This window comes from Plectrocnemia conspersa, unplaced genomic scaffold (assembly GCF_051122295.1).
Source record: "Plectrocnemia conspersa isolate PC_06_02 unplaced genomic scaffold, ASM5112229v1 ptg000009l, whole genome shotgun sequence".
In the NCBI taxonomy this organism is placed as follows: Eukaryota; Metazoa; Arthropoda; class Insecta; order Trichoptera; family Polycentropodidae; genus Plectrocnemia; species Plectrocnemia conspersa.
This window is the reverse complement of record NW_028277173.1, coordinates 15,240,544-15,267,967: the sequence shown is the minus strand read 5'-3', so window position 1 is coordinate 15,267,967 and position 27,424 is coordinate 15,240,544. Positions and strand designations below refer to the sequence as shown.

General features: G+C 27.4%; 1 long non-coding RNA gene across 1 annotated transcript; it reads left to right on the top strand.

Annotated features, from left to right (window-relative positions):
• Positions 1-1,621: 1,621 nt before the first annotated feature.
• Positions 1,622-16,030, top strand: LOC148232027 (uncharacterized). The gene is made up of 4 exons (XR_015810832.1): positions 1,622-1,707; positions 2,187-2,262; positions 10,234-10,392; positions 15,954-16,030. It is a non-coding gene; the product is annotated as an uncharacterized LOC148232027 (long non-coding RNA).
• The last annotated feature ends 11,394 nt before the right edge of the window (positions 16,031-27,424 follow it).

Below are 27,424 nucleotides of genomic sequence, written 5' to 3'. Positions count from 1 at the left end.
TTTTGAATTAGCTCCTAAAAATATATATTATAATAATGGAGAAAACTTCTTGGACCACTTTTTTAATCATATCACGTTCTTAGACGTATACCGAAATAATTAATGAAGAGAATACTGATAATGATTCTATTATTATGATGTTGAAAATCTAAAACAAATATAACAAACAACTAATAAATTTAGTCAAAAAATTAATTTGAAATTTTGGAACCAACTGGAGAACAGACTAAAATTCTAAAACTTTTAAATAAATATTTGCTCACAAATCACAATTAATATCTACGAAAATCATTCTCAATGGCAGGAATATTTACTCCAAAAATAAGAAATAGATAATCTGTTTCATCCCTAAATCTTATTTTACCCAGCAAAAATAAAATATCTACTCTAATTTTTTTAATATAATTTTACAACTGCTGTTTTCTACATATCTGTTATGATTTTACCGATAAGCAAACAAAATTTACGGTTCCCGGGAATTCCACAACTTTTTTTTTTCGTCTCACTTTAGTTTATAAAATACTAGATCTGATAAACCCTAGCGTAAACAAATGTGTATCAATTGAAATACTGTTAAAGTAATTGAGTTTTAATTTAGAAATATACCTTTTTACATTATTAATATCCCTCTTTCCATTAAAAATATTTATCTTTAAATTAGAAATGTCTTTATGAATTATTTTGTTTATAACCATATTACGAGGGGTATTCTTTCTTTACTTTAGAAATACTTCTCATAGTATTATTTTTTAAACTATAATAAAAATCGTATTATTTAGATTGCATCAAAATAATACAAGTAACATTAATAATCTATGTTAATTTTTATTTTTATGTATAAAAATATATAAGATATTAAAAAAATTATTAGTATACAATTAATGAGCTACATTTAACTGTTTATTATTTTTTTAATATATAATTATTTAGGCTTAGTTCAAATATTATTTATCATTACGATATTCATCTGTTAAGTCAGAAAAAGCTAAGAAAATCTTTTACGTTATTACAGTTTTAATAAACTCTAATTCCGATTCACCAGAAACGACGGTAATATAAATACAGTGGGGTTCATATGGAGTCCAAAACCAAGTTTTTTAGGTGTTTAATATCAATATATACTGATTTATTACACTAGGTATATAAAAAAATATTATTATTCTATGATTTTTTAATATTAAAATAAAACAATGAAGTACTAAATAAATCAAATTAATTTATATTTTTATTTTTATCATTCTTAATAGAAATATATTTTTTAATCATCATGATATAATACATGTATGTACCTAAAAAAAAATTGCATATAAGCAGATATTTAGTTTTATATATTGGTTGTGATAAAACGTTAAAATATTAATATTTTAATTACAACTTTTCTTTTATCACTAAATGTCGATTAATGATGTTACATACTCATCAAAAACTTACTATGAATCATTCTAAGCATTTTTATTATTGATTTTCAGATTTACTTACATAATTTGGAGAAGCAACAACAACAACAACAACTCACCATAAAAACCTTCAGCTCTGAAAATATTTAAAATCGAATATTGTATGGTAAATAATATACAATAACATTTTTTTTCTTTATTAATCTAAATATTTGTATTAACAGTTTTCAGATGTACTAGCACTTTTAACAGCAACATTCAAGATACCAAGAAAATCTTCAACTTTACTTCATCTTCAACGGCATAATAGGTAAATTGCAATGCACATCAGAAACTTTTATTTATTTTTTTTATTTTTCTCAACACCGCATTTTTTGTGAATTACCAAATATTTACACCAAGCTAACACATTTGAATTAAAAAATACTTACACTAAATAAAGTGTATTTCTTTTTTTAATAAACCATACCTCGTCTTGATATAGAATTGTATTAAAAGCTTAAAACATTTTTGTTAATGTGGTGTTACTATGATTTAATATTGCTCTTTAGAATTTTTATTTTCGGCTTATAGCTCCCTAATAAAACTGATAAATTTGGTAATGATAGATTCGTGTACATCCCTATACGTTATAAATGTTTTACATTCTTTAAGCGTATGTTTGTCAACTAGTATGAGTTGATTCTTAAGAGAAATTGCTCCTTGTCGTACGCCTTTTTAAATTTTAATTTCAAGTGCATTATAACTTTTATGCGCAGTATTATTAATATTTACATAAACGTTTTTCAGATCTCGGAGCCACATTTGCAGCAGCGACATTCAACCCTTCAAGACACCTGACGGTGACATAATTGACACTTAATTGGTAAATAACGACCCACCACAATCGGTCTATAGTTGTTGTGTCTTATGCCTATTTCGCATTATAGCGACCGCACTCCATGCGCCACCGGCCCTCCAAACAATTTATAGCTATTCATTTTATCTCTCCTGCGGACTCTACGCCTCCCGTGCCGCACACACATACTCTAAAACACACAACAACCCTTTCTCTCACTTCCACCACATTTACATATATACGCATCCTGCGCGCTGCCTTCTACAAGCACGCACGCTCTTCTCATACCCACATTTCCCGGTTGCTATGACGAAACTAGAAGCTTTCCATTTTGTTAATACCCTGCGAGAAATTTTCATATTGGCTAAAATGACCCCTAACGAAAGTGTGCAATAGGGTTATTTTCGGGGTGAGTCTGAGTGGTGTTACAATGCATTTTGGTTCTGGATAGGCGGTGGGTGTTTTACGTACAAAAGTATAGGGCTCGACGATAAAACGCGTATATTTACTGGGCGCTTGTGCTATGGGGAGGGAGGTGGCTTGGGTAATACGGTTTGAAAAACGAGCTCTCGGTAAGAGCGGGTGGCTCGACTGTGGGTCAGGGTGGGGGTTCAGAGTTGGTGGTACACCAAGAATGGTGCACACACCAACACACCGATACCAGTGGGGCATTTTTGTACCTATGCAAAGTTGTACGTAGCCCGCTGGGAGGGCAGGCGCGTAGCGTACGCTTTCCAAACTTTTTTTAAATAATAGTTTAAAAACAAATTATTCAATATATACATACATAAATGTATGTACACTCTTTTATATAATTTGACACATTTGAGATTAAATCCATTTAAGTAAATATTGAGCATTTTTAATAATAAAGGTGGAATCATTTTTTATATCATTATAATTTTTTTTTTTGAATCTTAAGTAATTAAATAACAAAAAGTCACTTCCAGAATAAATCGCTGAGTATTTGTAAAATATGAAATAATATTGTATTTTTTACACAATTTTGAGAATATTAAAGGCGAACTCAATACTATCGACACAAATCCAATTAAGGTGGTTTATAAACGAGCTCAACAAGTTATAAATATAGTATGTATGTATATATATATATATAACATGCATTACCAACACGAAGTAGTCGGTTCTAATATTTGAAAAGGTTAAAATCCTATTTGAGCCCTAGTATTTTTAAATTACCATCGTTTCTGGGAAATTGGAATTATTTATTAATCTAAAATTATAATTCGTGTAGATAATCACGTATTAGATTTTTTTAGCTTTATCTAATCTCACTTATTTTATTACGTTTATTTCAATAATAGAAATATTTTTTACAGAAATACTAATTATATAAAATCTACACATTACTAGTTCATTATCATTTTCATGTTTATAACTACATTTTGATAAAAAATTAGGAAATATAACATATCATTTGTGTTTAAAATTAGAGTAAAAAATTAAAAACCTTTATAATTTAAGCGAAAAAAAAGGAAAATACAGTAAACAAAATAAAATTAAGTGATAATTTGAGTACAATTCTTTGGAGAAATGGAATAATTGGTTTCTTGTCTTTAGTTTCTAAAGCAATATGTGCTTTGGCATTTTGTTCTTGAGTTTAAATTTAATGTTGTTTTTTATCGTAATCACCTATACACAAGATTAGTGGTATCTCACTGAAAAATGTCGTATTAAATACTTAAAATTAAATCGAGCTAGATCATACACAGTGAAATTCATTGATTGTAAGCTGTCATAATGTAAGCTGTCATTATTATTATTAAAATGTGTCAAAAATTTAGATACTGATTTCAGTATAGTTTCTTACTACTTACTTAGTATTCCTTAATTGTGTTCACCTAGTTGTAATGCATTGGCCTATCATGTTACAACAGAAAACTATAATAAAGAAATTTTAAACCTTTTTATTTATGATTCTTAAAACATCTATCCGGTTGGTAGTTATTGCTATTTCCCCCTGAAAATATTAAATTTTTATCTCAAAATATTTTATCGGTCATTACATCCTCAAAAGCTAATATACATTAACATATTATATTAAATTTTAAACAATAATATATTTTTTAATACGTTATTATCTTAATTTGCTTATATATTTAGTAATTCTTAATTAAGTTATCATTTAAATTTTCAGGAAAATACGCATAAAGAAACTTATTTTCTACCTCGTTTGTAAAATTGCCTTATTTCTGGTATTGTACCCATACAATACATATATTTAAAAATACATACATATATCCACTCAAATCCATATTACATGATTCTTATACTTTATGGATATTTTTGTAAAATAAAATAGTTGCGCAATTAAATAAATTGTGTTATATATTTTATAATATATACTAAACACATTTCTTATCCTCAATAATGCACCACTTTTTGCTTATTATGATATTTAAAATATATAAAGATGGAAATAATAAAATTTAATTATATTTAGATCTATTAACTGTCAATATATTATATTTTTTATTTTTTTCATAAAAACTGCTACTATAATCATCACTATTGTCTTTCTACTTTTTTAGTGCCGCCTATAAAGTATAGTTATTATTCATTTAAGAATAACCAGTGAAGTCGATATTTCCCAGAAAATCAATGGTTTAATACATGTTACCTGATCTAGTTAGTAAAATTGTATTGATGAAAGTGAAAGTGTACATTTACTGCAACAGTTGCGAAACGGTCATTTGCCATTTAAATTCAAACCTAACCTAAATTAATCAACGATCCTAATTGGATCTAATGAAAGATAATTTTGTTACAATAAGATGAGTATGGTTAATTCGTTTAGATTATGTTTGGGTATGTACAGCAAATAGATGTTTCGCATCTGTTTTCAGTGTTAATTAATTATTATAAATATTATTTTACTAACTAGGCCAATTAAAATGTAGTGAACAATCTTATAAAATTTTATTTTAAATATGAATAAATAGATAGGACAGATAATTTAGGTAATGTTTGAGTTCATAGACATTTTAGAGAAGGATACAGTTTCACAAGAGCATGTAAATTAAATTAAATTTTCACTATTAGAAATATATGTATTCGGTGTATATACCAGTCAAAATGTATTCGGATATGATTTCACTGAAACAATTAATGAATTAGTATATTATAACTTTTTATTTCCTATTTATAAATTTATTAAAATATAAATATTTATAATTTGCACTGCTCCAATAATATTTATATATTTATGTTTAATGTTTTTTTTATAGATTTAAGAACTGGCTTTTGATTCCATTATTAAAATCATGATTATATTTTTCCTATTAAAAAACATTTTTTAACTCAATTAAATGCAGCATTTCTCATTGACATTTCTGCTATCGATTATTGTTATGAGTGAACCTATATTGTTCTTTATCACAAAACTCATTAATTAATTATAGAGACAAGATAATTACAATTTAAAAATTGTGTTTTAAGCCAAAAATTAACATGCACAATTTCATTAAAAATTTCATTACGTGGATAGTTTTACTGAATACTATTTCAATAGATTTTGCTATTTTTTTGTGAAAGATCGCATTTTAATTAAAATATATTAAACTGGCTGTCATTAATCTAATTTAAGACTTTTTGGTAGACATAACATAAAAAAAACATAAAACGATATTTTTATCGTGCAGCGAAGCATTGCAAAGATTTTTTAAATAACCTAGAACTAAGTATTCCGATAGTACTTTTGTATTTTTTGAACTAAAAATGCTAAGGCAAAATTTATTATTGGGTCAAGAAATAACTATAGAGATATTTTGCATAAAATATAGTGCGTGGGTCTATGACGTACGATTTAGTTATGCAATAGTTGTATTATTATATTTAAAATAACTACATTTTATATATAGAAAATAATAAAACAGCACGATAAACTTGTGTTATAACTCGCTGATTATTAACCTAAGAGATCCAAGTTCGAATCTCATATGAACCTTAGTATTTTTGATTTTCTGTAAATAAGTGATTTTTAATATTAATAATTCCTATCGATCATCACAGATTAGGTTTACCTAAATTTAATTAGTTTCACGGATAAATGTCATAATGATTAATTAAGAACAAGCTAGTTTGTACATTAGGTATTAAAAATTCTCTAATAATGAGTTAATTTACCACATAAAAAATATTTAACAACTTTACAGGTGAAACTTGCATGCATGCATATATCTAAAATATAATAAATATATAAATATATAACTTAAACAAATCATAATTGAGTATAAGCTTGTAAACACTATCAATTGTAGAACTATTAATAAATAGTTTCCTATTTAAATTGTATTTTAATATTCGCACTCCGAAATACGCCATTGGTATGCAAAGCTCCAATAGCACACACCCGTCTCACTCGCACCTCCTGCGAAAAAAGCAATGAGCGTCCTTTTCCCACGACTGCCATACAAAAGCTCCTACACTTCCAAAGGTGGTTCTATCTGTGGAACGCCATAGGGACTGAAACCACACATTTTTACAATTGATAATAATATTTATTGTTAAGTTAAAAATCTCAAATAAATACAGTGTATGTATAGAAAATGTTAAAATTCTAAGTAAATACAGAGGAATTCGACAATATTAATTATAATAGTTTTTCTATGTCGTTTCTTTATTGACGATGATCGTGATTTACAATAAATATTTATAAGTTGTATTTTTTGATTCTTTTTTAGTCTCTCCTGAGACCTATAGCAATTTCCACTTTCATCTTTTATTTTCTTATTCAAATCATATCAAATGTTTAAACGGTTTTTCGTGATACGTTTATATTTAAAGCTTTTTCTATATATCATCAGCAAATTTATTTGTGAGATATAATATTCAATTAAATTCTTCTTTCTCAGAGCTATCACGTTGTTCTAAGCATATATTGCATCAATATGTCCACTATAATATCAAGCTACATTTTATTTAACCTAATAAAGTTTTGACTCTAATTTTATATAGGAAATAGAGGGTTAATAAGAGCTCGAGAAAAGGTGCAATCTAATATCTAATAGTCATGCAGTCTGAAATATATCATCTAGATAACATAAGAATTAATCAATGTCCTCTGCATTTTTTTATTATAATGTAAAAAATAGATGGGGTATTTTTTCTCTTTAAAAGTAATTCTCATACACTGTGTTGTTAATATATCACAACAAACTGTACTGTGAGGATACGTTATCAATTTTTCCTGAAAATATTTCAACATTATGGCAATGCTACATTCACGTTATTATATGGAGTGCACACAATTTCACATGGCTTGCAAAAAAACTAAATCTCCCTATGAAGAGTTGGTTGAGGTTAGGGAGGGGTTGAGCCACGCCTCTTGCTCGCTTCTCATTGGTTAACTTGCGCGGCTTGACTTTATCGGTAGACAGGATATCGGCGACCTTCGTCCGCGACGGAGGTCTAATATATTCTTAAATGATTTTTTTCAGAAAAAAAAATATGGAAAAAAAGAAAAGATATTTTTTACAGATATGTATTTATAGGGCTCACAATTTTTTTTATTGAATTTAAGAATAGATTTTTTTGTAATTCTTTATATTTATATAATTAGATTATGTAGAATTAAAATATTTAATTGTTATATAAATCATAAATTTGTAATATTGCAATGAATTAAAGAAAAAAATCAGTTAAAATATTTTCCTTATTTCAATATACATTTATATAATACTAATGATCTAACTTAATATTAACGAGTTAATATTTTTGTACAGACGTATTGTCATTATTTGCTTATAAACATATGTATATAAATATATATTTGGTAGGTCTTATATTAGTTGGCAATTAATTATTAGGTATAAAATAAAAAGTTCCTGTGCATTAAATTTGTTTCCTTTTATTTATAGAGCTAAATTATTTTTTACAATATATTTATTAATATAATTTTTAGCTACACATTCTATCTTAACTAATGTATCTATAAACATATAGGCAAAAATATAAACTATACTAATATTTCATCTTTCTTCAACCTAATTTTTTTTCAATACTCTTATTATATAGAATTGATTTTATTTATTGATTTGCCATTTTTTAATTGTTGTAAGAAATATTTATTATATTGCACCAAAGTTCATATTTATTTTTACGACATAATCAATTGATTATCAGTAATGCCCTCTATTTAAATATACATAAATAGCAACTTATTAATGGATATTATATATCACATGTTATTTAACCATAAAACAATTTTTAAAAAAATAAAAAAATTATTATCAGGCATATTTATAACATTTATAATTTAAAAATAATTTTCAATTGCTCTATTTATTAATACGTCTCATTTATAAAATTAGTCTCTTAAAGCAAAGCATTTTTGGGACGCAAATATATTTTAATAATTTGTGAAAACTGGATGAAATCTAAAAGGTATTTTTTTAATTTAACGCGTTTACAATCATTTGAATCTAAATTAATATATATAACCAATTTATATTGATTTGTGTTTACCTGTATATCGTATCATAATATTTTTATTAGTATTGTATATATGTAAGCATATGATCCATATTTCAATTTTATATGTATTTAATAATTTAAAAAAGCAATTGATGAATTTTATTAAAATGTTTATCAACTATTGTAAAAAATATTGCATATATATCTTACTATATATGTTTATTTTTAAATATTTCTTAATATATAATACAAACATAGTCTATATAGAATATTTGTTAATATAAATTATAAGCATATAATGTGTTGATTCAGCATTATGTTTATAATTCGTGTGGTTTAACAATTTTATAGCGTCTTAGCTTATGGGTATATAATATAATATACAGAAACTGTATATCTTTAATATTAGTATGTTGCAGTATTATTATTTCATATTTAACTACATATTCCTCAATTATTTAATATTAATTAATTTCATTTACCATTTTATATCTAAACCACACGAATCAATTTCAATACACCATTTATAAAGTTCTGTGAACAGAATATCAATTCAGGTAAACCCATACATATTCTGTTTAATTGTGACAATTAAGTAAACTATTAATGATAAAATTGCACTAAGCATATCTATCCAAATAATGTCATTTAAAAAATAAAAATAATATTTAGTAATATTAAAAACATCTAGCAACTATGTACATTTAGCAAATAAATATTTTTTTAATAATTAGCTAATAATTAAAAGTTTTGTATTATTTATTTTAAATGTATTGCAACTCATAAAAAATACAGATGATTCTAACTGGATAATAGATTTTTTTTAATATTAAATTACAATATTTATTTTTTTATAAATTATTATTTGTTTTAATATTTTTTATATTTGTGTAATATATATTTTTAATTAATACCTTTTACTTAATTCAACGTGCTTGTTACTTTTGCCGTCGGATGTCTTCATAATTAATAAAATGAATATTTATAGTATAAATCTATCTTCTAAGTTTTACAATATGTATTATTATATATAATACATATACAATGCAATAAAATTGATTTATCTATTTTTATAATATTTTTGCTTTACGTGTATTATTTAACAAAACGTATTAAATAAAAAAAAATATTTATAATAAATATTTTTTATTAATTTATTATTATAATCAATATAATTATATTACATTTCAATCAAATATTATTTTAAAAGTGATTATTATTTAAAGTATTTTTACAAACAGCCGTCGGAAAACTCAAATTTTCAGATGTAAAAACATTTATTAAATATAAAATAACATCAGATTTTTTTAAATAATAATTTTATAGTTTTACGTGTATTTTTATTAATATTTATAAAATAATAACTATAGTTAATTTTTAGTAATTGAATTTATATTAATAAAACAATAAAAGTTCATCTTCCGACGGTAAAGTAAAATATTAAATAAACATGAATTAGTGAATCAGGAATCATTATCAACAAATATCAACAAAGCCTTGTTTTAAAAACATATAAAAACATTATTTACTGTTATAATATGATTGCTAATTTTATTTTTTCAGATCATCACTTTTCATTATAAATATAAAAGAGAAAAATTTATAATACTACAATAGCTATAGCTAAATACACAAATATAAATACATGGATGGAAATAATAGTGTAAATGTGTACAAGTTTGATACATTTTCACGAAATGAAAAAAACTACAATACATTGAGGTATTTATTTTTAATTAATAATGTTTTTATTTATTTTATATAATGCTCACAATATATATTATTATAATACATATTTGATTTTTGAGAAATTTTAGAGTAAAATTTGTTATGAATCATAACTTGAATTAAAAAAATGAAATAATATATATTCATAGTGTCTTAATAAAGTAATTTAAACTCATATAGAAACTTAATAATATTAGTTATAGTTTAATAATATTTTAAAAATGTATGTATGTACATTTTATGAATAAAGTTAATTGTATCGTGTGCTATAAATATTAAAATTTTCAGTATACTGTAGGTATACTGAAAAGTAAATTAAAAATAAGAATTATGATTTAGAGAGCAATATTAAAAAGGGTTAATATATTTAAGGGATGAATAAATCTTACAAAATATCTAGCTATATATAAAGTCTTTTTATTATTACCAAGAACATAATCATTTTTTAATTATGATATGAAGTGCTTAGCTGAACTTAAAGAAGCTTACAAAAAATTAAAACTGCAAAAGAAAACTTGAAAACACACCGCAAAAAGCCTTATCACTTAATCTATTAATGTTGCAAGAAAATAATGCTCATTCTTATACTTTTCACATCATGAAAATATTTTTTTACCCCTAATACCCATTTTATTAGGCTCTCTGAAACGTAATAATATTGTCGACTAAAGGTTTTTTTCAAAATTTTCTTTCAATTAAATGCCGATAGCATACTCAATAACTAAAACTAATTGTGCATTTTCGTATTAAGAAAAAATATTTTACACTAGACACTAGTGAAATTTGGTAGCAGCCCAATAAATAATAATATGTTAAATAAAATAATTAGCTTTTTGCAACATATTAAAACTAAGAAACTGTCGATAAGCACTTTTAATTTATTTATTTTCATACGTTAAATAATAACGTATTGTTAATTAAATTTTACAAGCTACTTTTATAACAATACTTTGACACATGATATAAAACCTCTTATGCGACATCATAAACATTACGTTTCAAAATCCGTTTGCCGCATTTTCACATATATTACACACACTCATTAGTACACATATATGTACATACACACATGTACGAAAAACGATGATGTCTACGCAGCGTTGTGACGATGGTGTCCTTTCATTTATAATTCAGTCTGAATTTTCGTACGCGGAAACTTTATGATACAAAAAAGATCGTTTGGCCCGGCAGTATACACACATACATACAAATATATATATGACAATGGCATTATATTTTACATGTAATCAGTTTTTTCTGGTACACACTCGTAGGGCTCGCGATGCGCGCGTGATAAAAGAGGACCTTTTTTGTGTGTTTTACGATTCCGCCCTATCTCTGGGACAGACAATCCTGTGAAAGAGATTGAGCAGGGTGCGCCTTTATACCGTGGCCCTTTATTATGTTGTCCTAATGTGACATTGTCCTCTTATCTGGAAGGCCTTGGCGTAAAATTTTATAATGTACACATTCCTCTGTTATGTAAATTGAAGTACCGAAAAAATATATACACAACCCAACAACGTATCGCCGAGCATAATTTTCAGAGCCAGATCTCTGGGCGTTCCGCTTTTTTATCGCAAAGTGCGTGAAACCGGCGAGGAACAAAAAGTCTACATATAAAAACGAAAACATATACTACTATGCATATAATAAACTTTGACTGTGTGTATGTATTGGGAGTGGTAAAAGTATGCAAATTGAGTGAAAAGTAAATCTTGAGAATTACTGATTAGGAATCGACAGTATAGATACATTCTTATGATCCGTTTATGTGAATTTTAAGAAATATTGTATCAGTATTAAATTTGTGATTATTAACTAATTACATATATTGTATCTACAAACAACCATAAAAAATATATAAAGTTTAGTAGTGCCATCGTATTGTTCTGACATAAATTATATACACTCACAAGAAAAAAAACTCTTGTTAACGTAACTACCTAAAAATAAAATATTTTTTAATTATATTTGACAGTGTGTGCATATAATACTTCTTAGTTTTCTTAGCATCAGCTTGAGAAAAAATTTAACGTCGTTTTTAAGATTCAGAAAAGATAATATTATAAAATAGGGTATTATAAAAAAAGCTACTAGAACACGTAAATTTAATAATAAATTTATATGTTCAAATTTTGCTACTAATTATAATACATTGAAATAGGAAAAGTTAACTTTTAAAGGGGAATGAATATTGGAACATACGTTTCTAATGCATTTGTAATGCAGAAGTTACGTATGAATTAAATTTAACAGTAATTTAATAATATTTTATATTTGCAGAATCATTTAAATTAATATTAAAAATGTTTAGATTTCCCAACTAAATCACATATAAAATCACTTTATTTACTGATAAACATTTTATGATTTAAAATATACCTTTGACTGCAAAATAAAATTCAATTATTAAAAAATATTGTTTGTAAAAATTACCATAATGAAAGCGTAGTAATAAAATTTTCTCGTAAAAAGAAAAAAAATATTTTCTTATACATAATTGGCTTCAAATATAAATAATTTTTAAATTCTATGTCTATAAATACTTTGGTAAAATAATTAACAAGTTTAAGTCTACAATAAAATTTACTAAGAATTGCATTACTTTTTTAACTGAGAAAATAATATTTTATATTTAGTATTTAATATAAAATGCATAAGTAGCAAAAAGATAAAAAATTACGCTAAGGCACTAGACAAAACTATTGCATTAAATATTGTTGTGTAATATTTCGATATATTGTTAAGTTTTAAAGTGCCCTACAACTATTAAAGACAAACACTAACAGAATATGTATCACCAATTCACAATAATACAATGATCGTTCGCCTTAATCTGACCCCTAGTATAATTTATTAATTCATTATGATGATATTTTTTTAATGGATTTATATTCGCTTTTTTTTATTAAAATGTAATCTGTATATTTGGACTATAAACAATTTGTATAATTGATGTATTTCCTTTTATCTCCTTTATCCCAGCATCTATATAGGCACATGGAAAAATAAAAATATCATATAGGAGTTATCCCACTGGATGCTTCCTTTAAATAATTAATTAATTCATTGAATTATAGTATTATCTCCATCTTATTACAGCTTAGTTTCTAGAGCTTTTATTAGTGGTCATGATATTGTTTATGCTAATTAAATATATTTTTATATTTCTTAATTAAATATATTTTTGACATAACTGGTAAGATACTTATATCGTCTGGTTCTTTTCCTTGATTCAGTAAAATTATAATTTGCACAACCTTTCATTGAGTTAGAAAGTAGTTTAAAGTTAAATCTAACATTTTTCTGATGACGATTGGTCGTTAATCTAATGACTTTTATCCGCAATTATTTTATCACTTTGCCGCTTATTATGTCATACCCCGGTATATTTTTGACATTCATATATTATGTAATTTACTTATTTTACTGTGCTCTTTTAAAATTGTTTTCCCATCTAAAGAGGTGCATTTAAAAATCGTAAATTTCATTGTCACTATTCTGATCATTTTCACAAATGTCTTCCTTGATTACCCAAATTAAAAAAATTAAAATATTCTTGTTTTATCTGTACACTTTTTTACCTCCCTTCTTCTGTATAAAAAGAGTATATTATATGTTAACATGACTCTTTGTTTATCGGCGGTTTTCGGATACTTGGCACGCGGGCGGCCACTTAACACGGAGGCATAAATTGAAATGTCACATTCACAGCGCGCCCTTATGTGTGACAAATTACGAAATTGAAAATTGGACATATTGTGGCGAAGGGAGCGTTTGTGTACGTATGTATGTACATTACAATATCGATGCGAGATATAAAGTTTAAAAAAGAATAGTAGGTAAAGACTTTATAATTTGACACATTTCCATTATTATCTATTATTGTTTATCTCTTATTGAATCTAGAAATAATATACAAATAATTTAACTACATTTATCTACTAGTTTTGAAATTCAGTTAGAATTTGCTTATAGTAAAAAAATATTAAATTTTCATAGTATAATTTCTATAAATAAAAATCTCTGTTTCTAATACACATATATATATATATTTTGTATGGGATATTGCTTTATTAATATATGATATATAACATGATATTTCAATCGAACACACATAATTTTTTTGTCAAAATGTATTCATACAATTGCGTAATTATTATAATTATTGATACTTTTTATTTGTTTGCACCAAACTTTGAGTGTCACTTTATTTAATTTATTATTATATAAATTAACAATAGTTTTATAAGTGTTTTGATTAGGGTTTTCAAATATTCGTTATTTTCAACTTTTCGAATATCGAATAGAAAACGATAAAATATTCGAAATTATTTGTAAAGTTGTAAAATTAATAATTAAAACAAGTTCATACATACATCTATGCTAAAAAACTATATACTTTAATTTAACTTTAAATCAGTACAAACTTTAATTATAAATGCTGCCGAAAATATTTGTTTTAAATAAATAGTTAAAATTAAACATTATTGGTAATTAGTTAAAAAATAAAAAATGAACTCATCAATATAAGTGATTTAGGCGATTTCAAAGTTTTTTGTTGTTGTTTATTATTCTGTTTTTCAACTATTCCAATACTCAAATTAGAGTTTTAAGTTTTAGTTTAGTCTAAATAAAGTAAACTAAAAAATACTTGCTACCTTATATTTTCGCTAATATCGTTTTCATAATTTAATGTAAAAAACATTATTTTCACATACAAATATTTTTTTAAACTTTTTAATATTTTAGATTTTTCAGAAAATCATATATTACATAGTATAATCATTATGTTAATTTTAAGCACTAGAGATATTTAATTCATATAGATCAAATATAAAAGGACTTGTTGTTAAACAAAAACTTTTAATTATATGAAGTAGATATTATTCTTAAATATATTTTATTATCGTGAATAGGTGAAAAATTATTTAATTTCTGGCGCATGTTAAATTAGACGCCCATCCAATGTATAAATTACCCACTTTTTGTCACTCGCCCAATATAATTAAAAAACGCTACAAAATTACGTCGAACGCGGATTAACTTTTTTTATCAAAAATATCTCGTCTCACACTCGCATCGGAAGGTTGACCCGTAAACGCAATTAAAACGTGGGTCCTGCTTTAAAATTGTACCATCCTCTTTCACGTACACTCGTATGTATTTATGTGGGTATCCGTGTGTGTTGGCGTATAATTCCAGGGATGGGCTCAAGTCGCAAGTCTCATGCGGGACTCAACTGTCAACAGCAAACCCTAAACCCGCCCATCTCGAGTTTTAAATTTTTAATAGGCAATTTCTAAAAGGTACACACGTAAGCCCGGGACCGACCTTTACTTTTCACCTTTCGCCCTCGAGAGCCGGGGACCCACTTCATAATGAGCGAAATTTTCATATTCGATATCAAAAGGGAACACCGGGCGTGTTTTTTCCCGTTTCGGGACTTTATAAAATAATTTAAAAGCCCCTCGAACCTTCAGAATTTTATTCGACGCAGGCGTATTTATAGTTTTTATACGTTTAATTTATTTATTCATATTTTTTTTCAGGTGTGGGATACTTGCAGGTTTATCATCAATCAATCAGAAAGACAACTATTAATTGATAAAAAAAACTATAACGGAATACATGTATAATAAGGTAAATATATATTTTTATTTCAAAAGCGTGTAAAGTAAAAAAATCCTAAAATCGTTACAATAATTGGTTGAATAATAAACAATTATTATTGGTAGGTTTTAAGACAATTTATATTTAGCTTGCCAAAAAAATAAAACAATAACAGTAAAAAAACTTAAAATATTTTAATTAAAGGCATATCATTAAAAAATTAAATATCATGATTACTTGTAAATTGTAAGTGCTGTAAAAAATATATTAAAGAAAATCATTTTCTATTATAATTGAAACGCTTTTATCTAATGAACTTTTCATCGTATATAATTTACTGTCACAATTCAATTAAATAATCCTTGACTGTCAGTTCATCTATGATGTATAGCACAAATATCGATGTCCTTAAAATATGTCTACAATGTAGACTACAAACTATTACATCGCACAACCGTAATCCTTTGTTTGAAAGCTTAAGTCCTCTGTGATGACATTTGGTAAATCAAATTTCACAAAGCTTTGCTTATTTCTTTTAGATATGCATACTTATAAGTATCCAAAATAAGTCTCAAAAAAAACTTTTCTATTTGATGGTCCAAAATTACGTTTCCGAGTCACGCGCTTTCGGCGCTGCGCATCCCTTTTTTTCGACCATATTTATTTTTCGTTTTAATTTTGATATCAACAGCGTAGCCTTTGGAAAGGTTCGACCAAAGTAAACGCGGCGGACATAAAGTTGTTTAATCAGGACATAATGGTCGGGGAGAAAACAAATAGGCTACCTGAGCCCTGGACCCACTTCACGATCGGCAATATTCTAACTTATCTCTCACACGCCGAATACAAAGCGGCCTCAATGAGAAAAACAAACGTTACGGGACGCAGGGCAATAAGGGAAAAATAAAAAATAAAATAAAACGTAATTGCCGAGATTACGCAGGGATGTCCGAGGCTGTCTTCATTTCAGCGAGGGGGCGCAATGTTGCGCTTGATTTGGCTTGCACAGGGGTAAGGGTCATAGGGTGTTAAATTTTTTAAGAATCGCGTAGAGATAATCCTATTATATTTTTAAAAAAGCATACCTCAACTTATTTTTTATTTATTGCTGTAGAAACATCATATGACTATACTTAAAAATGTATCATTGCATATAATAACGTACATTTTAAATAGTAAAATAATATTATTAAAACCAGTACAATATATCAATGATAGTATATCTTAAAGATCTTGGTTTGATCGGGGTTTATATATTTTTATAATATCATATAATGCTTATTGATTTTAAATAAACATTTAATTAAATACCACTAGTAACACAATTCGTGCTAATATTATAATTATTAGTAACAATTTTTTCGTTATTGTTTATTTCTGTATTGTTTTCTTAATAACCTAATAAAATAACATATTAATTTTAAACAATTCCTAGCTCCTTGATGCTTAAATATTTAATACAAAAGTAATAAGGTTTGGGTTTTTCGCTGAAATATTGCAAAAAAGTGCATAGTTAATTAAGTAATTTTATGATTCAATACAATAGAGATCCTTAAAAAAATATTAATACATACAATTTATATATTTTTTCTATAAATCAACTTAATATTTATTTATTTAAAATATTTAAATTGCTGCAAAAAAGATTTTTTTCTAACATACGCGGTCTCACGAATAATACCAGAGGTTGTTATTGTTTCCAAACCGTGTTGCATATTTAAGCACGGCATATGCAAATAAAATAAAAATACATACAATTCGATATAAATATACGTTACACGAATGTACAAATACATCGGAAATTACACACAAATACATGGAAACATATTAAAATATTGTAATATATACACATTAGCATCGCGGCTGGCCGCGAGAGCGATTCCGAAATTTGCATGATTTCACGGATAAGAAAGTCACGGGGAACAAAATGCGAAAATTACCCAGGAAGAGTACGTACTAAAGAGGGAGGGGGCAGGGGTGTAGGAGGGGGTGGGTCAGGGAAAATGTTGGCGAAAATTTTAATAGAAAAGTTGTAAATGGCCGAACGAACGTACGTATGCGGAAAACTTACTTCCCTCGACAAAATCGTACACTACATAAACCCTTTTCGGGATAGACTTTAATTAAACGAATTTCACAAATTTAACTGTTTGTTGGCCGAACCAAGGCGTGCATGTGTAGTACATATATTATTTATTAAACTGTATATGTGTCTTATGTTAAACCCTTGCGTGTAAAAGTTGCGTTGCAAACAGCATGTGAAATTTAAATTTTCCAAATATCGAGAAATATATCTTAAATATTGATAAACTTTATAAATTTATCAGCAATATTTATTTAATAGTAATATCAAAATTACAGCTTTTTGATAATAAATCAATTTAGATACTGTCTTAAGGGTTTTCAAGTTCAAGTGAAAGATCTTCATTCACAATGAATGTTGTTGCAAATATATTTCTTATTCCTTTCTCGTGTGCAATTTTAAAAGTCTCTTGATACGCCAACAATTTATACTATTCAGTATTAATTATTCGATGTTCTTACATTCAGTCTAATTCTTAAGCTTCTGTACAGTCTGCATTAGACCTGAGATTATTTTTTACCCCAATTCTACTATCTTTGTTTTAGACATTGGGTGTATTTGGTTTAATACTAATTAATAAAACATTGTTTTTATCAATCACTTTGTAGTTCTAAAATAGCTGAAGTATAACATAAAAGTATAAAAATCACGATTCTCTGCTCTAGTGAGATAATCAGAAAAAATCTATCCAGTAGTAGATTGTTTTTGAGACATCCACGAGCACACTTGTGTACAAGTGTGGCCCTGCCCCCATGGGGTGGCGTATCCCACACGAGTGCCCCCTTGTAATGTCGTTAAAGTCCCGGCCGAGCCAACAGCCCGTGCTTTTATTTCTGGACCTCTATCTCCATAGGCATAATTTTTCATTAAATTAACATAAAAAGTTGTGCGGGCGTGAAGATAAAATAATACCTCCCCCATTCCGTCCCTGCGAAAAAGCAATGGCGCCGCGGGCGGAGAAATCTCAAATTTGAATATGCACATATTCTTTTTGATCTAATTTGCGTCGTGCCGTAATCGTGTTCGCTAAAGTCCCGCATTAAAAATAAAATTAAACATTAAAACAAACTGGTTGTGTATTGTTTAATTATACACACGCTTCTCGTATAATTTTTGTTACATTTTGTAAGAATATATTTTTGTGATCCTATACCTAATGTTAATTAGTTTTAAATTCATATTATATACATATATGACTATGGTTATGTTATACGTCTACTATTTTTTTAAACTCTTAATCCTCTTCAAGAGTGTTGTTAGATTAGCTAGATTTATTAGCTCGTTAGAATGGTAATTAGCGGCGTTCGCCAGTTAATTTTTTTATTGCGATGAATTCGTTTGGGCAATGTAATATTTATGGCTTTTCTGATAAATAATTGTTTTATTTTAAATACTACAAATTATAAAGCAAGCACCATTGTAAATACTTATCTATTGAATATATAGAAATGTAAATTGGTAAATTGCATTTAACGGGAAGGCCAAAAACTGTGCGCTTTGAAGTGAAGTAATAGATAAATTTTCTAGAATTTTTTAGTAACTTGCTTAATCAGTTTTCGCGTTTAATTTCTTTTTTTACACATCCGAGAAATATAGTCAAAATATTTTGAGAGTTATTTTCTATTTTAGATATTATTAAATACTTAAAAATAAATACTAAAAATTTAAATTATAGTTTATGCAAAAACAGTTTAAAAGAAAATTACTTTTAAGCACAATTTAAGACCCTAATATTGTATTAATTGTATGAATAAAAAATTAATTAATCAATAATTTATGAGTTAATTTTTTGATTATATTTATTTTATACTTTTAGTGCTAAATTTTTTTTTAGAAAATCAAATTTAGTACCCATTAGCTTTACACACCATATTTTAATTAAATATGAAAATAGATTATTTAATTAAATATCATTATTCGGTGTTTTTTATTTTAAACTGAGCAAAAAATATTACTGTTCTATATATAACAATATTAATTTTCTCAAATTTTTTTATAAAGTTTAATTAGTATATTTTTACTAAACTTATTTAGTAAAAATGTTAATTTATTGGAGATACTGAGAATTAAACTCAATTTTTTTTCACTAATAACAGTGATTTTTTTTTAAATTATACCACTACTAATTTGTTTCTGTTACAGTGAATGTCCATTACCAGAAAAGTTATATTTTTATTGGCGTTTCAGTGAAATTTATTATAATTTAAATGATAGGCGCTAGTAGTATTGTATATGCGGCTTTAAAATCTCAATGAAACTCAATTTTAAAGTTGCAAAACGTATATTTGCTCTATAAACTCAAACCGAACCTAAACGAATTAACTGAACCTAACTTGCCATATTATTTTTTTTAAACCAACTATGGTTTTTGAACTTTCATTATGTTAATTCGTTAAAAATTGGGCTTAGGTTTGGTTTAATTTATTTTAAATATTATAGTATTTTGTCAAACGATGCGACGTCAAAATTCTGTGAATCTGTAATCATGTGGAAACACGCGTACTAGATCATTTTTTTATGAATACATACAGTTTTACTGATACTGAGCAGTGTAATTTTACATCAATAAATATAGCTTCACTGGTATTGCACATTCACTGTAACATTTATATTGATTACTCTAATGTATTAGATTTCTAAGGTTAAAAACTATAATATAGTTAAGTGGTGTCTCACTTTATTAATATTTCATAAGGAACATAGCTTAATAATAAATTAAGCTTGAAACTTTATTTTTTAAATTGTAATAAAAAAATAATTATATATTATTTAAAATGTTTTTAATCATGTTTAATATCTTACATATATGTATTTTTCATATAACATAAACGGGTTATACATTCAAATTTTAATAAGGGTACGTAATGAATTATTATCCTTCGTAATATATATCCTCGCCGACATTTAATATTCGCAACGACCTAAAGAAGAGGAAGCCAACCGACGGTGGCAACGGTGTAGGGGTTGAAAACGGGGACGCTCGAAAGAGGAGTTCAAGTGGGGCGGTAAGGGTGGCTGAGAAAAATATACGAGGGCTCAAGGGATAACGGTCTCTCATTCCATGTAGAAAGGCAGCCACAGCGCGATGAGATCAAGTGAAAAGCTCAAACTCATCAAACGTCTGCCGCTTTTAGCCAAATTATGCATATACACATCGGGAACATAATGTTCGACGCTGGGGTTGGTCGCAGCCTCGTAAAACTGCAGACTCGTAAACGTAAAAACAACCCCATGCTCGCCTCAGACTACTTGCTGTTTAATATTCGGCTATTTGTGCAAAGCTCGGCCAAGTTTTTATTTATTTATTTTTCAGTAGGTCCAAGAGGGTATCGAGTGAAATTTCATTAAAAGTCGCAGTCGGAGGTTTTAACGGCTGAGATTTTACGATCTTTGGTCGTAAATTGTGAGCTTGAGTGTAAAACGTAAAATAGGGGTAGATTAAATTAATATTCGCATGACTTATCAGCGGGTGAACCCAAATATTTGTTGGATTTTACTATTTGATATTTGCAAATGATTTTACAATATATTAATTTATTATTCGGTGTTATTTTTTTTATAAAAAATATATCAAAACAATAATCATATTATTCAATAGAGTAGCTACTTGTTAAATTAAAATTCATAAACTATAAATATTTTTTAAATAATAAGGTATTATTTTTACTAACGTTATATTTAGACACTCTTTTCAAACTAGTTTTTGCAACCCACATTAGCATAGAATCGCATTTTAGATTTGCATGACCCTTTCCATTGCTTCTTTATTATCGTCTATGGTGGGGGCCCCTATTTGTTCCAACTTTTCTCCCCTTCTATGATACAATTGTAAATCCCCACCAACAAATTTGCAACTTAACCGGAATACATTATTGTACAGTATATTTTTTTTATATCAATTATTATTTCAATTGATTCGTGTATCAATATATAAATATATTATGTAAATTTTATAAGTATGCATTACCTTAAAGCTTTTTAAATCATAAATATTACGTATATTACACATAATAGTTATAATTATCATCATTAAAAAGCACGTAGCGAAAAAAGTGTCCAGCATACACCAAAACGAAGTCGTTTAATGTATAAACATTAGGTGGCAACTTTGCATTTTGCGCTTATATTAATTCAAACTTATTCTTAATAGCGCAATAAAACGGACAAAAATTGTCCACAAACTGGCGTTACAGTGGCAATTCGTTTTAATTATGCGAAAGCGTAATGGAAGTGAAAAGGAGATGTTTAATTTTATTTAATGTATACGTTCACCATTCCGTGAAATAACATAAATATTATTATTTTATTACATATAATATAATTTTAATATTATATTCTCCATATTTGTAAATATAATACATATAGAGAAACGGAATTAAAGTTATTCACGTTTCTGAAAACGTCGGCGTGGACGCGTATTCGGTACACGAGGGAAATTAAAACCGCCTTAAATTGGTCTCAATTTGATTCATAATAAACTTCGCGTTATATTATTTTTTATTTGCAGAGAAGTTTTAATATTTATAAAAAAAGGCTAAAGTTAAATTTTCTTTGGCTGAAAATTCATAAAATGATCCTCCATAAATTTATGCTATACATTATACTAGCGTATATTTATGGAGCATCATTTTATGAATTTTCAACCAAAGATTAACAGCAGCAAAATATGACTTTCTCACTAAGCATATTATTACATAAACATAACAAATGTGAAATCTTATGTTTTAGTTTTAAACAGTTTCGACCAATCAGTGAAAATAATTTGATTATTTTTAATTTACATAGATATCCAAAAAGTTGACCGTTTGAACACACTCGCCAGCTGCGGTACCTCACGACAGTGAGGTACCGCAACTAGCGAGTGCTGTATTATTAATTAGCTGCTAGTCTTATGAATTAATACTATTTGTAATAACAGCTGGTATTATTACTTATTATACAAATGATTGTACTTGAAACTAATTTTATGGTTTTAATGCTATTAATGATTCCCTCTCTAAAATCAACTATCAATCAAAATATAATTATTTATTTTTTATCACCACCATAAACTTTATAAAATTAATAGGTATTACATTGAATACATCCGACATAAAAAAAGTTTAATAGTGTTATTAAGCCAACTTTTAAAATTTAATCCATCATCTAACATAAAAAAACTGATCCCTTATTGAATTACTGTCCGTTTTGTATGATATAATTACTGACTATTTAATACATTTACTGACCACTGATGTATTAAGTAGTTAATAAAGTTACTAACCATTGACTAATCTCTATATACCGTTTGATTAAATTGCTGAACAAATAAATATAGATATTTTTTTTTAAATAATCCATGATTTTTAAATCAGTGCTTAATTTTACTTATCTGACTATTGTACCAATTTATTTTTTGTAGATTTAAAAGCATCACTAGTAAGCTAGCTAATCAAGTTTATTAAAGAATTTGTATCGCAGATAAATCCTGACTTATTTATAAATTAAAAATCAAAATACCTTTTTATGTTTCTTATTAAAATCATGGTAAAGGCAATGTGAATTGGAAACTGAATCTGTATGAAGTGAAAAGTATCTCACAAACAATCAATGGAGTTATGGAAATAAACTTTATAATTTATACATTTATTTATTGTAAGTTATTCCTTGCAAGACGTCCGGCATTAGCCCAATGCGTTACAACCGAGTAAGACAGCAGACTCAAATTGTAACTGTAAATCTTACATATATTATAATAATTTTGAACTTTTTACACAGTATACAATCAATATATATTATTTTGTTTTATTTCTCATCTCGATATTCTCTCGTGAGATTAGGAAAATCTAGGAAAACCGAATCTGAGATACTCGATTGGTATTATAATTTTTTTTTTAAAATCACCAATTTCGAATCTTCAGATACGATAGACATTGAAGAATCCTGTGGCATATAGTCTATCGTCACGATTAACATATTTACTGATTTCATAACTAAATGCGTTCCATTTCACATATAGTTAATCAGAGTTCTTTATCGGAATAAAATGGATATTTACCTAAATAGCGAATTTGTTTATTAAGAATTCAACTGCATAATTTATAGCTTCTTTATCAATTGAGTAAAATGAACTTACTGCAACCTTTCTTCAATCAAAATATTGATAAAATCAACTTTTGTATTGATTTTTGCAATTAATACTAGTTTTTATCGCTATTTGTTGTAAGAAATCTTTATAATTATATAAATTACATTTCGAAAAAATATCTAATATAAAACAATGAAAATTATATGTTTGAAAGGTCGTTACATAATATATTTTATATTATTGAAATTTTAATTATTATTGAGGTACTTATGTTATTATTATTATTATTATTATTTAAAGATATTTCCGTTAATCAAGGAGTTCAAAGCTCTAAAAATGCATTTTTTTTAGTGATTCGATAGTTTTTTGTGAGTTATGTCATGCTAGCGATAATTTAGATAGGGGTACAAATAATAGAAAACATTCTGTATAAATGACACAAACATTCGTTCTTCGGTATATGAATAGTTAACTGGTTTAGTACTAAGGCAAATGTAGCTCGTCAGAAAAGTTTAAATATAAGCAAATATTATTGCGGAAATTGCGTTCTTCCGTAATTCAATCGAAACTCAAGGGATCTCCGCCCGCGCTCGGCGCCTATTCCCAAGATTGCTCACACAGCTGCAGAGAATGCAGTCAAATTAAAACGCAAGTTAATTAAAATATGAATATTCTCAGCACGATAAATCCACGGTGCCTGTTTATTTTGTTTTGGTGCGGTTACGGAGCAGTAGCGGGAATTACCCGGAGTACCCGGAGTAGTAATAAAAGCAAGCGCGCGACTAAGATTTATTTTCCTCCAGCCAACACACGGCCCGGACGCGAAAAACGAGGACGGCGAACAAAAGAAAAATGGCCGGGGGAAATTCTGGCAAATGAAAAAAAAAAAAAAATGGCGAACAAAGACGAGGAGGAGGCCGCAGACCGCGCGCGAACGAACCCAGATTAAACCGACACTCGAAAAACAAAAGGGAAATAAACCGAAGGAGCGACGCTACTTTTATTACATACCCTTTACTTTTAATCCCCGTATACTTTTCTTTCTCGGATGTGTGTGTGGGAGTTTTTTTTTTGTTGCCCGTTTCTGTACTTTTATTTTTTCGCCGCTTTAATCCTCGCGGCGTGTTTTTACGGTGCGATACTGTGGTTATGGCGTTTTTTTATGGTTTCGTCGCCTGATCGTTACGTGCTTATCTGCCCGGAACGTGTTTACGTAGCTTTATATTTTCTTTTTCGCTTCGATTATTATTAATAGAATTTTAATTTTACGGTAGTGTATAAGCAACTGATGAGGTTATTTATGGTTCATGTACGTCACTCTGAATCTCTATTTTATTTTGTTGCTATACAAGATTGAAACATGTTTTTATTATATTTATTTTTAATGGCTAAACTATAATTTTAATCAGTGAGTATATAGATGCATAATTAAATAATATAGTATTTATTATTTTACCAAATAACGTAATTAAAATAATTAGTTAATATTTAAACCAAATGGGTTCAACAATTCATACTATTTTGGACTCCTGCGTCATATTTATTAATTTCCTCCGGGGTAAATCTACTTCGATATGTTTGTCTTATTAGCGCAGATTTGTGTTTGATCTTAGTGGTGGCATGCATTAGTGCTAGCGTGCTCACGGTGGACAATTAATATGTCCACTGTCTGGTTTTGGTCCGGCTACGACACAAAATTGCTTGTCCGAATCCTTGGTCTGATTAAATGGAGGCCGCACAGAGGAAAGCTTAAAGCCCGACTCCGGGACTAATTGAAACGAGAATACGTTCGCCATCTATCAGCCGACGAAGCAAATTGGAAAACAATCCCCGATACAATGCGCGCTGTCCGGATAGACACACCTGGCAACACCGCGCGGTCTTTTTCATTAGATCCGGCCGACAAGACGGGAATAAATTTCCTCTAATTTGTCTCCGTCCCTTTGTCGGAGACGAGCCCAGGCGCCGGCGTCGTGGGGACTCCAAATCCAATTACGTCCGTCGGATGCTGCGACGTCCGCGGCCATTGATCGCTCCAAACGGACATATTTAACTGACAATCTTCGTTCAGATCGAACTCTCTCCCTCTCTCTCTCTCAGGCGTAATTCGGATTTCCAATTGCGAACAATGCCTATTGTCCCCGCCCGCTATGAGGATTTGTTCCGATTTGTAACACAAAGACGTATTAATATAACTTATTATGCAATGTAATGATATAATTTCCTGTGCCTGAAGAAATCATAGAAATATCGAATATAAAAACTTGAATCTATAATATGAACTCAAGTGTAAATTAGATAATGTTTCTTTGCAGATGAAAATTGTCGAGAAATGAAACATCATTGTTAATTTTATTTTTTCCAAAGCAATAAGTAAAATTATTGAATAAACAAAATCTAAGTTGCCCATTGGAGTAGATACGTTTTTTAGTTGAGAAATCAATTTAAAACGAAAAAATTCCGTCCATTTTAAGCAAACGTAAATTTAATCGTAGACAAAGCCAAAAAACTCGTTTAAAGCATATGGTTGATATAATTTACACTGATTTTAAAAAAGCTTTTGATAAAGTTCTTCATGCCTCAATTTAAAAAAAATGGATTAGTTTGAGTTTCTATACAAAATTATTAATATTCTTATTCATAATTTTAAGATCATCGTTAATATGGTTACAGAAGTCGTTTGTATACATTACCACATCGGGAGTTTCTTAAGGCTATAAGCTCACCTCATCAATGTTTATTATGTTTATTATTGATAATAATAATATTATTTATAATTCCAAATTGTCACCAAAAACCTTAAATTTTCGCTTAAAATAGATTTCATTTAAGATTGCATAAAACTTTAATGTTGAGAATCTATGTACGAGATCATCCGCTAATTTATTTACCATTTATCATAAAAAATGTCATTTTTTGACATTTTTTATGCAAAATTAATAATATAAGTAATGTTCAGAATCGTAGAGAAATGATAACCGATCACATTTTATGTGGACTACTGATTCAGCATAGGTATAGAATAGGTGTATATATGCAATAAAGCATTAAAGATGTTGAATTTTAACATCAAAATCATTTTATTACAATAATTAATATTGATTATGATGTTATCCACATCATAATGTGATTCATTACATAAAAGATTCCATCATTAATTAATTAAAAAATTAAGCATATTTTTTATCATTTATTTAATTTATTATATTATCTGGAAATATAAAAACCAATATTAAAAATTACTATTGATAATTTTGTTT